The following is a 14,897-nucleotide window of genomic DNA, read 5'->3' on the forward strand; positions in this document are numbered from 1 at the left end:
ATCAAATCTTGAACAAATCTTCTATCAACTAAATGGAGAATATGGTAAATAATTTCAAACTAGGGATTTTTGAACAGTTGTTTCAACTCCCAGGCTTACTTGTAACAATGAATACTTACAGCACGACCATGCTAACATAGGAAAGATCTTCTCTGATTCCATTCTGAAATTGCTCCAAGTCTACTTTTTTCCTGGCTACTCCCTTTTGAATCTAGCTTCTTGGCTGATTCCTTTCTCACCAGTGTTCTCTGGTATCATGCTTTGCATCTTAAATTTGATTCTTCTTCCATCTCCAAGATTTGCTGAAACACTTCTTTGAAAGAAATTATTGGGTTTTTTTCCTGACTAATTCTTTGGATATTGAAATGGAGTTTTTCAATTCGAAAAAGTTTGAAACCGAGTAATTGGACTGACCTTCTGGATTACAACCTTAGATAAGAAGATTTCGAATTGCCTTTATCAGAAGTGAAAATTTTTTATAAAGTATGTATGGGGGGAGGAAAAGTGTAAGGCAATGTCCAGAGAGGAAAAAAGCTTGACATATTGAATAAGAGAAGATGGTTTGGTGTATCATATTTATAGGATATAAGAATGATTCAGGAAAACCAAGAGATCAAAATGCAGAATACAGAAGTGAAATAGATGATAGATAGATAGAACGGTATTCCTTTTTTAAAAAAAATTTATTGAAAAACTGATGTACAGAGAGGCTACAGTTTCATACATTAGGCATTGGATACATTTCTTGTACTATTTGTTACCTCCTTCTTCATTCCCCCTCCCCCCTCCCGCTTTTCCTCTCCCCCCCCCCCCATGAGTTGTTCAGTTCATTTACACCAAACAGTTTTGCAAGTATTGGTTTTGTAGTCGTTTGTGTTTTTTACCCTGTGTCTCTCGATTTTGGTATTCCTAGAAAGGTATTTTTTTTTTTTTTTTGCCAGTCCTGGGCCTTGGACTCAGGGCCTGAGCACTGTCCCTGGCTTCTTTTTGCTCAAGGCTAGCACTCTGCCACTTGAGCTGCAGCGCCACTTCTGGCCGTTTTCTATATATGTGGTGCTGGGGAATCGAACCCAGGGCCAGCCCCTAGAAAGGTATTCTTAATCCTGACTAAATAACTGAGCATAAGTGGTTTCCAGAACTGGAAAGATAGCTGATGCTGTATTTTCCCTTTAAGAGGTAGAATATGGCAAAATAAATAAATAAATAAATAAATAAATAAAAGCTAATTGTTCCATTTTATCTAATGGAATCTCACTGACCAGGGGGCAGACAAAAAAATCTAGACTTAAGTCAGCAGGACCAAAAAAAGTGAAAAGTGTTGAACTGTTCATAGGTCAGACACTCAGAATGCTATTTTCATTAGCTTGTATATTATATCACCATTATATGTACTATTTCTTACAATCATGATACCGATTAAGGATGCAAGATTAAAAACTAAAGTGACTACACCAAACTTGTGTTTTCACCTGATATCAAAGTCAGCAATTTTTAGTCCATGGATGACTCACAATCAGACTACATTTCTAGGAGCTATCACAAATGTAATCTCACCCACTCACTTTCACCCCAAGGGATTCAAGTCACTTCTACCATACAAGCGAAGTTTGCCAAGTCCTTCATCCAAATAGAACCACCGTATCCTCTGATTTTCAAAGCTTTTAAACTTGCATTTTCGCTCTTACTCCAGAAAAATCCGACTTTTCTCAATTCCTGTTTAATAACAAAGGGGGAAGGGGGCGCTGTCACTTTTTGCCAGGATTTCATGACATCTACAAGATAGCCATGTTAAGCAACAACATAGACAAAATAATCTGACTTACTCTTTATCTTGTGCAGACATTTTAGCAAAATTCATCTCTATAGCCACAAAATTCAACTTAAATCTAATTTTCCAACTTTTTTTTTCCTCATTCTTCTGATACTTATGACATAGAACCTAACTAATTGAACTTATGAGCCTATGCTGGTGCCAATGCTTGGAAAGAAATGGTATTTTTCTGAACACACCTGGTAAGAAGAGAAAGGCATGTACCTCAGCCAATGATATTATGATATAAAAGATATCAAATTTCCATTCATGCAAGAAAATTTAGCACACACAGGCGTATGTAAAATAACTCTTTCGATTGCCCACCTGGTGCTGGAAAAGTTCACATACCTATCTACCAGGCAAAAAAAAGAAAAAAAAGAAAAAGTAATCTCAGTCTTTTTCAATTGACACCTGTCATGTAGTTATTGGCTCCCCACCCAGTGCTCATTGAGTACCCACATCTGCCGAAACTGAATTCTGAATACACAACTGGAAAGCAACATAGCATACTTCCTGCCTTCCTGAATCTAACAGAGTGGTAGGTGTCAACAAATCTAAATATACATGTTATAGAGCCCAAATTATATATTGTGGAGAGGGCTCACTAGGTGTCATGGCAGAAGCTGACCAAAAGCATCCTTCCAGATACTCAGGCAAGGAAGCAAACAGTAGAAGCAGAAGCCTAATCTGACTTCATGGCCATGTTTTCATACAGCATAGTATGGAGCTGGGCTTGTATGGGGAAGAAATCATAGGATATCTTGTCACCTTTCATTTGCATAGGAAATGTGGGGTTTTTTCCCTAAATCACACAGAAACAGTGAAATAAGTTGAGAGCGCTGTAGTGCTATGAAGACACATTTTGGGAATCTGTAAAATAAAATAATTAGGCTGCCTGACTGCACAGAGGTAGCCAGGAATTCTGCACATAAGAAAAATGGCATTTAAGTTAACATTTAAAGGACAAGGAAATGTTAACCAGGTCAGAAGAGAAATAGGAAGAAGAACAGGAGGATTAAAGGGTAGTGGATCCCTAAGTGGGAAAGATATTGACTATTTTGAAAGTAAAAGGAAAGGAGGTGGAGGGGGGGTAGTAATGGCATATTCTTATAATCGTCAATACTCAGGAGATGGAGGTTTGCAAGATCACACAGTTCAGAACCAGCACAAGCAAATGTTTGAGAATATTGAAAAAAAAAAAAAAACATTGAAAGCAAAAGCTATGGCTCAAGTGGAAGAGAAATTGCTTAGCAAATCGAGGCCCTGAGTTAAATCACCAGTATCTCAATAAAGAAAAAAATGGAAAAAGACGGAAAAATAATTCTATACTACATAACATTGGAAGATGGAGAGATGAGCAGTAGGAAATTTCATAGGATCTTATTCACTACTGTGACTAATATTCAATATAAGAACTAACATCTTGCTGGTATGATGCAAGTGATTATTGATAGTGAAGAAATAAGTGGGTGGAAATGCCAGAAGGAGAGAGAAACAGAAAGAGAGGCAACAAAGAGAGAAATAGAAAAAGGAAAGAAAAGACAAAAATATAAACAGAAAGGAAGGAAGGAAGGAAGGAAGGAAGGAAGGAAGGAAGGAAGGGAGGGAGGGAGGGAGGGAGGGAGGGAGGGAGGGAGGGAGGGAGGGAGGGAGGGAGGGAGGGAATTAAAATTAAGTATAAAATGATTACCTATGTGGCTGTTTTGTGTGTGTGCATGTGTGTGTGCCTGTGTCTATGTGTATATGTACTGTTTAATAAAATAGCATAGTAATTAAGAGGATAAAAGATAGTTCAGTTACTAAATTAAAGGACAGTTAACCTAAGAGAAGGCAGGAGAACAGTTTGGAAATTAATGCAGATGTCTGCAAGGAAACCTCAGTAATGGGGACCAACAGAGGCGAGACACCAAGAGTTGTTTGCCTGGCTAAATGAGCTGAATGATTTAGTGAGATCCAGATGGAATTTGTCATCAGAGACCATTTAAAACATACAGGGAAGTAGACTGGATTGAACAAGGTAGATTAAACCAAACCAAGTAGAAAAAAAGAAAGAATGGGAGATGAAGGAATTGAGACAGTTATCTCTTAGGTTAGATTCAGTGGAAAAAATTCCTTCAGAGAGCTAATTATACGGGTAGATAGTCAGAAGAACATTTCAAAAAAGTTTATTAGTTTATTAGTACATTAGTTTATTTAAATATCCATACATATGTAAATGGAATATAACCCATGTCATTTAGGATAGGGCAGTTGTAAAGACATTAGGATGACTGTTGATTAATAAACAAAACCAACAGTAGAAAGACAACCTTAGTCAAGATAGAAAAGGTGAAGAAATTCTATGGCCTGAAAATATGACATTGGTCTGACTGGCATGCTACCATTTATTTATTTTATAGTAAAAGAGATTAGCCATTAACCAATATGTTCATTCCACTAATTTTTTTTAAAAGTTTAAATATTAATTTGTCCTAACAAATCTAGACATCATTGTGTTAAATGAATGAATGAATAACTAAACAAACCAAAATAGAGAAAGTCAAACATTCCTGATAGCCTTTTAGAGGCAGAGTCTAAACAATGAAGAACGCAAGTGTACAAAAGATTCTGTTTGAGCTGAGTACAAAGGGAAGGAGAAGTCAAAATGAAAAGAATGAGAAGGAAGTGAATATGGTTAAAATATTTTATAGATGTATGGACATAGCGGTATGAAGCCTGATGAAATTATTACTAGAAGGGGAGGGAAAACAGAAGACGGAGAGGTGAGCTTAGTCAATGTACCTCATATCACACATAGAAACACCACAGGAAAGCTCTTATGTGTAACTAATCAATATTAATAAAAATGTAAAAAAATATTAATATATGTGGAAAGCTAGATATTACCACTTAGCATCATAGCTGTTCTTGTTATCCTAAGTAACAGATAATACATAAACAGAAATAAAACACCAGGAGGAAGAGAGAAGGAGGGGGACTAATGGAGGAGGGGAGTTCAGACTGAGCAATCAGAGCATGCTTCACTGAGAATGTGTTGTTTGCATAGCAACCTAAGGGAAAGTGTCATCTGAGATGGCTCTAGAGGAAGACTTTTATGCACAAGAAGCATAAAAGAATGGAGCCCAAAGAGAGATGAATCTGTCAGACTTACCCAAACTTTCACTGAATGAAAGAACACATATAACCCAGTGGAGGCTAGGTGCTATTGCCTCCCATAAGATTTCATATCATTTTTTAAAGTCTATGGTTCAAGCTGGGCACTGGTGGCTCACACCTATAATCCTAGCTATTCAGGAGGCTGAGATCTAAGGATTGCCAGTAGAAGCCAGCCCAGGCAGAAAAGTTCCCCTGAGACTCTTATCTCCAGTTAACCACCTGAAAACCAGAAGTGGAGCTGTGGCTCAAAGTGGTAGAGCACTAGCCTTAAGCAAAAGAGCTCAGGGACAGTGCACAGGCCCTGAGTTCAAGCCTCATGACTGACAAAAACAAAAAGCAAAACCAACAAACAAAACTATGGTACAAACTTATTGGAAAGGTCTATCATAGTCACACTTAGGTATTTCACCTTAAGAGAGTCTCACCATGTTTCTTTGAGTTTTTTCCTCAGTATTTCAAAATCAGTTTCTGTATGAAATGATATACCTTTTCAAACTATTTACTCTTTTCTATAAGATGAATTGGTTAAAAACATCAACCTGTATTTGGTGCAAAACTATGTAACAAATATATTAAAAGCATGATATTAGTCTCCAATAATTGGTAAGATGGCATAACCTGATTTTTAATCTACTATGACATGGCTACTGGCTTCAGGAATTTTTTTTATATTGTATTAGTATAATCATAGAGTTCACAGTTATCTACAGTATCTAATTATATCCATTCATAGTAGCACTGAATTTCTGCATTAATTATAATAAGAATTAATGGGTGGTTATATGGGGTTTCTGCTGCAAGGAAAAAGAAAATTGGTGCTAATTACTCTGATATAGCCAGAACTGAATTTGTGCACAAATTTACTTCCTTAATTTTTCTAGGAAATTATTAGATTTAAAGTTCCAATAATGACTATTTACTTAAAAAAGAGTCTATCAGGTGAGATGTTGGAATTTAGAACTCTCAACCAAAGTTTATGGTAAGAGGGGGAAGCATGGCATGGTTTGGAGGAGGAGACAGTCATAGTTGAATTAGTATCAAATATATGTCAATGACTAGTTCTTATTTAAATTTCTCTACTGCTGGTTTCTTCGTGCTTCATAAGTTAAGGCTCATGATAACTACTGCCCTGAGCTGTACCGATTTAAGGAGATAATTTCGTAGATTTTCTGCCTGCTGCCTGGCACATTGTAAATATCCTGCAAATAGCTGGTGCAAATGTTAAAAATAGAGAGGCATGGTTTCTGAATAAAGGCATTGGAAATCTTTTGTTTTTCCTTAAATATCTAAGAGAAGGTAAATTTATGGATTGAAACTGTATTATTTGGTGTCCACAAGAGAGTATGAGCCAGTGGCTTACGTGAAGCTAAGAGAAGCAGGAGGTGCTTGTGGGAACCATATTTCATGGCCCATAAAACCAGAGAGGCTTTACAATTTGAATGGAAGACCAACCACAGTTAAAAAATTAAATTCCCTCCTGGCATGCATATTATCCATAATAAGGCAAAATGAATTTACAAGCATCTCACTGAAATGCAGGGGAATAATATACTAAAATTTTTCTAGGTGCCCAGAGCTGGTTAAAATTAATGTGTAATGGAAATTATCACTAATTTAAGATTTGTAAAATGCCTCTGCTAGTTTATATGCAGCTTTGCTTCCTTCAGTTTCTTCTCCCCCATTCCATCCACAGAGTGCCTACTTTTGCCCCAAATATTTGTAGGCTACTCCTCTTCCTAAAGCTGAGATAGTAGCATTTAATATCATTTAATTTAAATTAAATTTAAAATTTAATTATCTCTCTTTCACTCTATCCAGTCTTGATGATAAACACTGTAGAATTTAAAGCAAGGAGCTATTATTCTCAGTTTGCATCTGGTAAATATTTGTCTTAGGAGTGTGTGTGTGTGTGTGTGTGTGTGTGTGTGTGTGCATGTGTGTTGAATTTGTGCTGGTACTGGGACTTAAACTCAAGATCTGGGCTCTGTCCCTTAACTTTGGTGCTCTTCAACTTGAGCCACAGCTCCACTTCTGCCTTTTTGGTGGATATTTGGAAACAAGAGTCTCATGCACTTTCCTGCCCAAGCTGACTTTAAGACACTGTCTTCAGATCTCAGCTTCCTGAATAGTTAGGATTGCAAGCATGAGGCACCTGCACTCAGCTGTCTTAGATGCTTTTAAACCACCTTGGCCTTTTTCATCCGAATTAGTCACAAAGTTTGTTCCTTTTTTTCAGACAGTAAACAGAGAAGGCAAAAAGGCCTATGTATCTAATAGCAATTCTCTGTGTAAATCTGTCTTTATCTTGGTCACTACCTCAATTAAGAGACCACATCAGTCCTATTAAAAAAGAAGAAGAAAAAGAAAAGCAAATACCTTGACATTTTCCAAATCTTGAGAAGGCACAGAAGCATTTAGAAATGAGATTTCCATTCCCTTCTGTATTTCCTGCTGCTGAGTTCTTAAGTGTTCCATGCAGATGGCTGTCAAGCAAACCTGGCAGCAATGTCAACCAGCAAATGCTGCCTGATAGAGACAGAAAAGCAGCTCCCTGTCCTCCTGCAGCCCTGAAATGACCTCCTCTCGAAGCCTTTGCCTTCATTAGCAGCACATTCTTTGCTTCACATTTGGAGACGTGGGCTCAAGGGATGCAAGCTAATGTTCGCTAAATTGGGTTTCAGATTAGACCTCCATTCTAATATTCCCACACATTTAGAGTCTTAAAAAAAAAACCCTAATGTCTTCTAAAGGGAGCCTAATTTAATCTCCCTTCCAGGTGGGCTCTTGAAAATGTGCTACAGTATGGAGAGACCCTAGACTGCTCCCTCTGCCTCCAACGCTCCACTTAGCCGTTTTCCAAATTGGATTTTCCCTCGTGAATCTGTAAGTGGTGATTTGTGGAAATTCATTGGAGTTTTATCTGACTCCATATCCATTACATCATTACCTGCATGGCCCTGTAAAAAATCATAGGAGCCCATTCTGAGGAGAACTGTTTTGAATTCATTAGAAAGACGTCTGTCTTGCTGATATACCTCACTAACTTCCTAAGAAAAGAACTATCATGTGCCAATCTACAAAATAAGTAAATAACTATACAGATCTGTAAGACAAGACTGGGAAAGACAGGAGAGAAAGTAATTGACGATCAAGATTCACACAAAACTCCAATCAATCTTCAGTTGTAGTTGGAGACCATTTTTTCGTACGTTCTTTGCCTTTCTGGTAGTAAAATGCAAAATGGAGATGCTTTAATCATTAAAGCAATATAAAGTTCCAAGCATGGCATGTTTTTAAAGATTATAAAGAAGCAAAAGTGATTGCGATTTCGTTGTAGGTTCCTTCCATTCATGCATCCATTCTTTTACTCATTTACATATATTTAGTATCTGCCTTCGGTAGGGTGGGAATTATTCCTGAAATTTGCGAAGAGCACTATGTCCTCATGCTTAAAATACTTAAAGAACAGATAGTATGTTGGGAGGAATGCAATCACTAAATGATAATCAGATTTTATATCTATGTTGGTCTCTGTTCTCCCAAGCGTATGTATTTCAAACCTAAAATTGTTTGTTATATTGTCCCTTCCTCTATAAAAATCTATAGCAAGAAGCTACACACCATCCTCAATAAGACAAATGAATTTCTTTCAATGAATAACTATCTATAAGCATAAAATAAGCCAATTATAAAATTGTTTTCATACATAATATATAACAACTCTCTGCAATATTTAAGGGAGGGTAGGTCATCCGTTTCTGTTCCTTAGATATGTACAGAAATGATTGTATATGAAACAGAGTAACTGTAGAATGCAATTCAAGGGCCAGAAACTTCCACTTAGACCTTTAATAATACTTTTCATAATGTCATTTCATTACTATTGAGACAACTTGACACTGGGATTTTCCTTTTTCCCTTACTGCTTTCAGTTCTTATTTAGGAAGATACATTCTCAATTGTCCCATACCTTTCACACCATCTGGAAATAGTAAAAAGAAAAGGGAAAATCTATAGTAGGTCAAGTGAACTGACAGATTTTCAGATTTATGTGGAAATATTTCATTGTTATTGTCATCCTAAAATTTCTTCAATAAAAGTAAATGCCAAGAAACCATATGTACAGCAATACACAGCCAGTCATTGGTTCAACTTTTGACAACTGTATTCCTGATTACATGAGGATGGTTATCAGTTTTACAAAAAGTTTACCAAGCTAATGGTCTTAATTGCCATTTCTACATATTCCAATTAGTAAATATATTAACAAAATATGGAAAATCCCTAAAATATCATATCATGCAAGCCTAATCCTACATAGTACAAGCTGGATGAACATTGATGACATTAAGACAATAAGACAGAACAGGAAAAAGACTATATATTGGATAATTTCATTTACACGAAATGCCATGAAAATAAAAATTAATGAGACAGAAAGAAAATTGGTTTTAACCAGAGGGTAATGGGGAAGGGGACATAAGTGATGACTGTTGCTAATGTGTCATTTTTTATGGATTTCTTTATGAGTTCATAAAAATGTTCTAAAATTAGATAGAGGTTATATACAGCTCTCTGATCTTTGTGAAACTATTGCACTATATACTTGATGTGTGGCTTTGACATCATGGAAATTAAATTTCAATAAATATGTTATATAACATGACCAGATTTGATTTCACATTTACTTGTCTAATTATTTGATTAAACTTTATTTCCCATTATTCTAATATCACAAGGGCAGAAATTGTCCTTCCCTCCCAGAGCCTTATTGCATTCACAGCTTTTGACATGATTCCTAGCATTTGGTATGTACTTAAAAACGTTGTAATAGTAAAAATTTTATGAGAGTGGTGGTACCCACCTCTAATCCCATTTCATCATCCCTAGAATGGCAATAACAGTACATCCCTTACAAGTAACTTGAGAATTAAATATGTTCATTTATTTAATTTTAGTTAAAAAATTTTAATTAACTATTCAACTATAATATTTATATATTTAATTCTCATGTGACATGTTTAGGAACATGCTGGGCATATGTTATCAGAGGAAATGGCGAAAACAGGATGAGTATGAGACCACCTTGAATAAAGCACAACACATCTCAGGTAAGCATTAATTCGATTGGGTTGCACTGTTATTTAGGCAGATATGTTTGTATACATGTGTATCCCCCATAATTACCATGAGTAATATAGCATTCTTCTCAAAATTTCCATGCAGGCTCCCATTAAGCAAATAATTCAATCGCCTGAGTTGAAATCTGTTTGACACCCTGGTTTGAAAATTTCTTCTCTTTCACATGTAAGCCCCCACCTGCTCATGTGTGTTTTGGTACTTCATAGATATTTGAGCGAGTTTACATAATTTCATAAGCAGATGCAAATTAAAATGGCCATCACTGCGTTAGAAAAATCATGACCCACAATCCAAAGCCATCGGTCAGAAACTTAGTAATGTGATAACTGCAAAGAAAGAAGTATAATTTTCAATTTATTTTTCAGTCCTGACCTTGCAGGCTCACTCCTCTGGATCCAGTCCAGGCATTACTGACCTCTGGTTCTTATAAGTACCGGGCGCTAACCAATTGCGCTACTGGAGCTCCTGACCTCTGGTTCTTATCACTCGCCACAGCCTCCTCTTCATGAGTTCTACATGCTTAACTGCCAGTCAGCTGGTTTCCTGTGCTCAAATTCCCATCCGAGGGGTTCAGATATGCAGAAAATACAAAAGCACAATTTGTAAACACATGTTTCTCCAGCTCCGAACACAAGGTGGGAGAAACAAAAGGGAGTGAAAAATCCCTGATCTAATCTTTAGAATTGTAAAGAAGTCATGACTATTTTGACTTGTTTAATTTTGTGGGGGTGACATTGGTGCTTCATAGGACTAAAATTCTGGTTTTCATGGGTTAAGTGCTTTAGTATTTTTCTGTCTAATGAAGCATACCATGATATAAATAAAAAATTTTTTTATATTTTCTTTCCAACATTTGACTCACTGGAAGATGCTGAAGAAAGTGAAAAAGCACCATGAAAACAAACCTTGATCAAAGAGTTGGGATGTGTATGGTTAGGTGTGTGTGTGTGTGTGTGTGTGTGTGTATGTGTGTGTGTGTGTGTGTATGTGGTCTAGAAAATGCTGTATAATTGGCATTTTATACTAGTACTCTTTTCCCTAGTGAGGAGATAAAATGACTTTAGAAAGGTAAATATAATTTAGAAAGGAATCTTTACAATATCATGAGACAGTAACAGTGCAGTCAAATTTCCAAGTTGCAGAAAGATAATGTATTATCATATGGAGTCCATCACAGCACCTGAGTTACTGTTCTTAGGATGACATCTGGAAATTAAAGACACAGAATAGAAAGAGACAACCTTGAAATCCTGCCAAACTCACTTGTTAGAGTAGGATTGGATTTTCCATAGGACAATCTATGCTTTCTATATTCAGGCAATTTAATTTCCCTCTTAGGGGCTTAGACATTTCCCTTAAAAATATTGGATTCTGACAAGCCATACCTAAGATTTCTTTGAGATCTAACACAGCTAAGGTTTGTTTCAGATCTTTTATAACCTCTAAGACCTAACTCACACACTGCTTTATTTCTGTCAACGTGTTGTTTCAGGTTTGTTCATTTTAACCTAAACTAATGAATAAAAGTGCTTTTCTAGCTTTGAATGATTAGAGATATACCTATGTGGAAAGGACAAAGTCATATTTAAAAGAAGAGCGATTGAAATATATTGAGAGCAATACCGTAGGAATGGCTAATTCTCAGAGTTTTACATCAGTTGTCTTTCTCCAGAAAAGCATTATAAATCATCTGTGCAGTGCAAGTATATAATTTACTTGTTGGAGCTAGTTTCTGAGTGCAGTGAAACAAATTAGCATAGAGTTGTAGAAAGGGAACAACAGAAAAAGTTATGAGCAATAGAAGACATAGTTGTCTTGAGAACTAATTAAGCTCACATTTCTACCACAGGCATAGACTGAAGCCATGGACATAGTGTTTCTTCTGTCAAGACAACAATCTTGCCAGGCACTGGTGACTCCCACCTCTAATCCTAGCTACTGAGGAGGATGAGATCTGAGGATCGAGGTTGCAAGCCAACCTGGACTGAAAGTCCTTGTAAAACACTTATCTCTGATGAACCACAAGAAAAAGGAACCCTACTTCATTGTTGGTGCGAATGTAAACAGGTTCAGCCACTCTGGAAAACGGTATCGAGATTCCTCAGAAGGCTAAATATAGAGCTAACCTATGAACCAGGAGCCCCACTTTTGGGCATCTACCCCAAAGACCACAAACAAGAACACACTAAAGCCAGCAGCACAACAATGTTCATTGTAGCACAATTTGTCATAGCTAAAATATGGAACCAACCCAGATGCCCCTCAGTAGATGAATGGATCAGGAAAATGTGGTACATATACACAATGGAATTTTATGCCTCTATCAGAAAGAATGACATTGCCCCATTCATAAGGAAATGGAAGGACTTGGAAAAAATTATACTGAGTGAAGTGAGCCAGACCCAAAGAAACATGGACTCTATGGTCTCTCTCCTAGGGAATAATTAGCACAGGTTTAGGCAAGTCATAGCAGAGGATCACAAGAGCCTAATAGCTATGCCTTTATGAATGCATAAGATGATGCTAAGTGAAATGAACTCCATGTTATGGAAACGACTGTTATAACATTGTTGTAACTACTTTCAACATGCCATGTGAAACCATAGCTTCTATTGTTGATGATCCTCTTGTATCCCCTTCCTGTGGTTGTACCTGAACTCTCACTGTATCTTATTTGAATACACTGGAAACTGTATATACTGGTATTAGAACTAGGGACGTGAAAGGGAATATCAAAATCGAGAGACAAAGGATAAAAAGACAAACGACTCCAAAAGCAATACTTGCAAAACTGTTTGGTGTAAATGAACTGGACAACTCATGGGAGGAGAGGGAAAGGGGAAGGAAGGAGATGGAAAGGGGAAGGAAGGAGGGGGGAATGAGGGAGGAGGTAATAAACAGTACAAGAAATGTACCCAAGGCCTAACATATGAAACTGTAACCTCTCTGTACATCACTTTGACAATAAATAGAAAACAAAAAAGAAAAAAAAGAAAACTGAAAGTGGAGCTCTGTGGCTCAAAAGTGATAGAGCATTTGTCTTGCTCAAAAGAGCTCAGGGACAGAACACAGGACCTTAGTTTAAGCCCCAGGACTGACAAAAAAGAGAGAGAGAGAGAGAGACGAGAGACGAGAGAGAGAGAGAGACAAGAGACGAGAGAGGAGAGAAGAGAGAGGAGAAAAGGAAGGAAGTTTTCATGTCACACAGAATGATGGTAACCATTACCAAATCAGCAAGTCACTCAGGTTTTACCAAACTAATAGAGTGGCAAAAATCCCAATTCTTAAACTAGTGTCTTTGATCAACTCTTACATTTTAAAAAAAGTTACAAGGACACTAGTTAGCTTAACCTTTCTTGAGTTTCTATTCTTTTTTAGGTCATCAAGAAAGTAATACTCACTGATTTCCCACAACATGACGAGTATTGGTTTATTGCTAGCTCTATGCTCACTTGGCAGAACATAATATATGAATTAAAGGGAAGGCATGCTGTAAATGAACATTGGTGAAGCTGTCCCTGAGCAACGTATTAGGGATACATTAGGTCAGTGGGTGAGGTATTCTGTCATTCATATCTATATTTTCGCCTTTTCTATCTTGTCTGGATCTTAGGGACTGAGGCCTGTGGTTCAGCCAAGTGTTAGAGGACTTTGAACTAAAGTAGAACACCATCCAGAACCTGGAAAAACATAAGAAAAATAAATGAGACTATGTCTTTCTCATCTCTCTTGCTACATGACTAAAGCTAGAAGATTGAATTCCGTTACCTACTTCCATAGCTGCTTTTCAACAATTTATCTTTCAAGATTCCAGATCTTTTCTCTTTTTCAGTAACTCCATGCCAGTTTCTTTTTCCTTTAGATGTAGAGGCAAGAATAGCATTGTGTAGTTTTCAGAAGCTAGATGCTTCCCTACCCATTGTTGCCTCCTTAAAACCTGGTTCATGCATTTGCACATGGGCCTTCATTAGATTCTGATTTATTAAATCACTTCTTTCGTGTTGCATTTGTGTCCTGGAGGAACCCTGACTGATAATGATTAGCAAAACTAGAACTATAGTTTAGCTAGGATAAAAATAAGTACTCAACACATGCAGGAAACTTGAAACATACAAATGCACATTCGTCACTCTCCTAACATAAAGTTAAGTTATCATGGCACATGTAGTTATCAATTAGGAAGACAACTTGCCATTACATGATTCTCAGATGTAATGCATCACTCACAATTCAATTTACGTTTCAGTTGCAGCAAAGTTGGTTGAGAGCTCATAGCTGTAAAGTATGTACATCACTCATCTGGAATTTCTCACACTTTTTTATTCTATATTGCTCTATGTTCACCTAAAGTGAAAACATTTTATGCAATGTTCTTTATTGCTTCATTATTAAATGTTCCATTCGGTGTTCATAAAGGCAGCTAGACTTTCATTCTGGGTTCTAATTAAATATTACCTAAACACAATGAAAAACAATAAATAATTGTAATGGAATATACAAGTGGAATAAATAGAGTTGGAAACAAATACAATTTATTTGAATAAACAATCAATGCAAATGACAACAGCACAGTGCCAATGATCAGAGGAAACTATTTTCTCTGTGCATGTGTTTTTCCCCCAGAAAATGTAGTGTTTATTAAGCCAATATTTGGGTGTAGAGAAGAGGGTTATGGGAGTATTGTTTTCTTTAATGTTAGCATTCATAAATAAAATTACTAAAAATAGGAAAACATTAAAATGTACACCTAACAGCCTCAGAGAAGGAAAATCAGAAAGTGTTCCTT

This window comes from Perognathus longimembris, chromosome 10, assembly GCF_023159225.1.
Source record: "Perognathus longimembris pacificus isolate PPM17 chromosome 10, ASM2315922v1, whole genome shotgun sequence".
Taxonomy (NCBI): domain Eukaryota; kingdom Metazoa; phylum Chordata; class Mammalia; order Rodentia; family Heteromyidae; genus Perognathus; species Perognathus longimembris.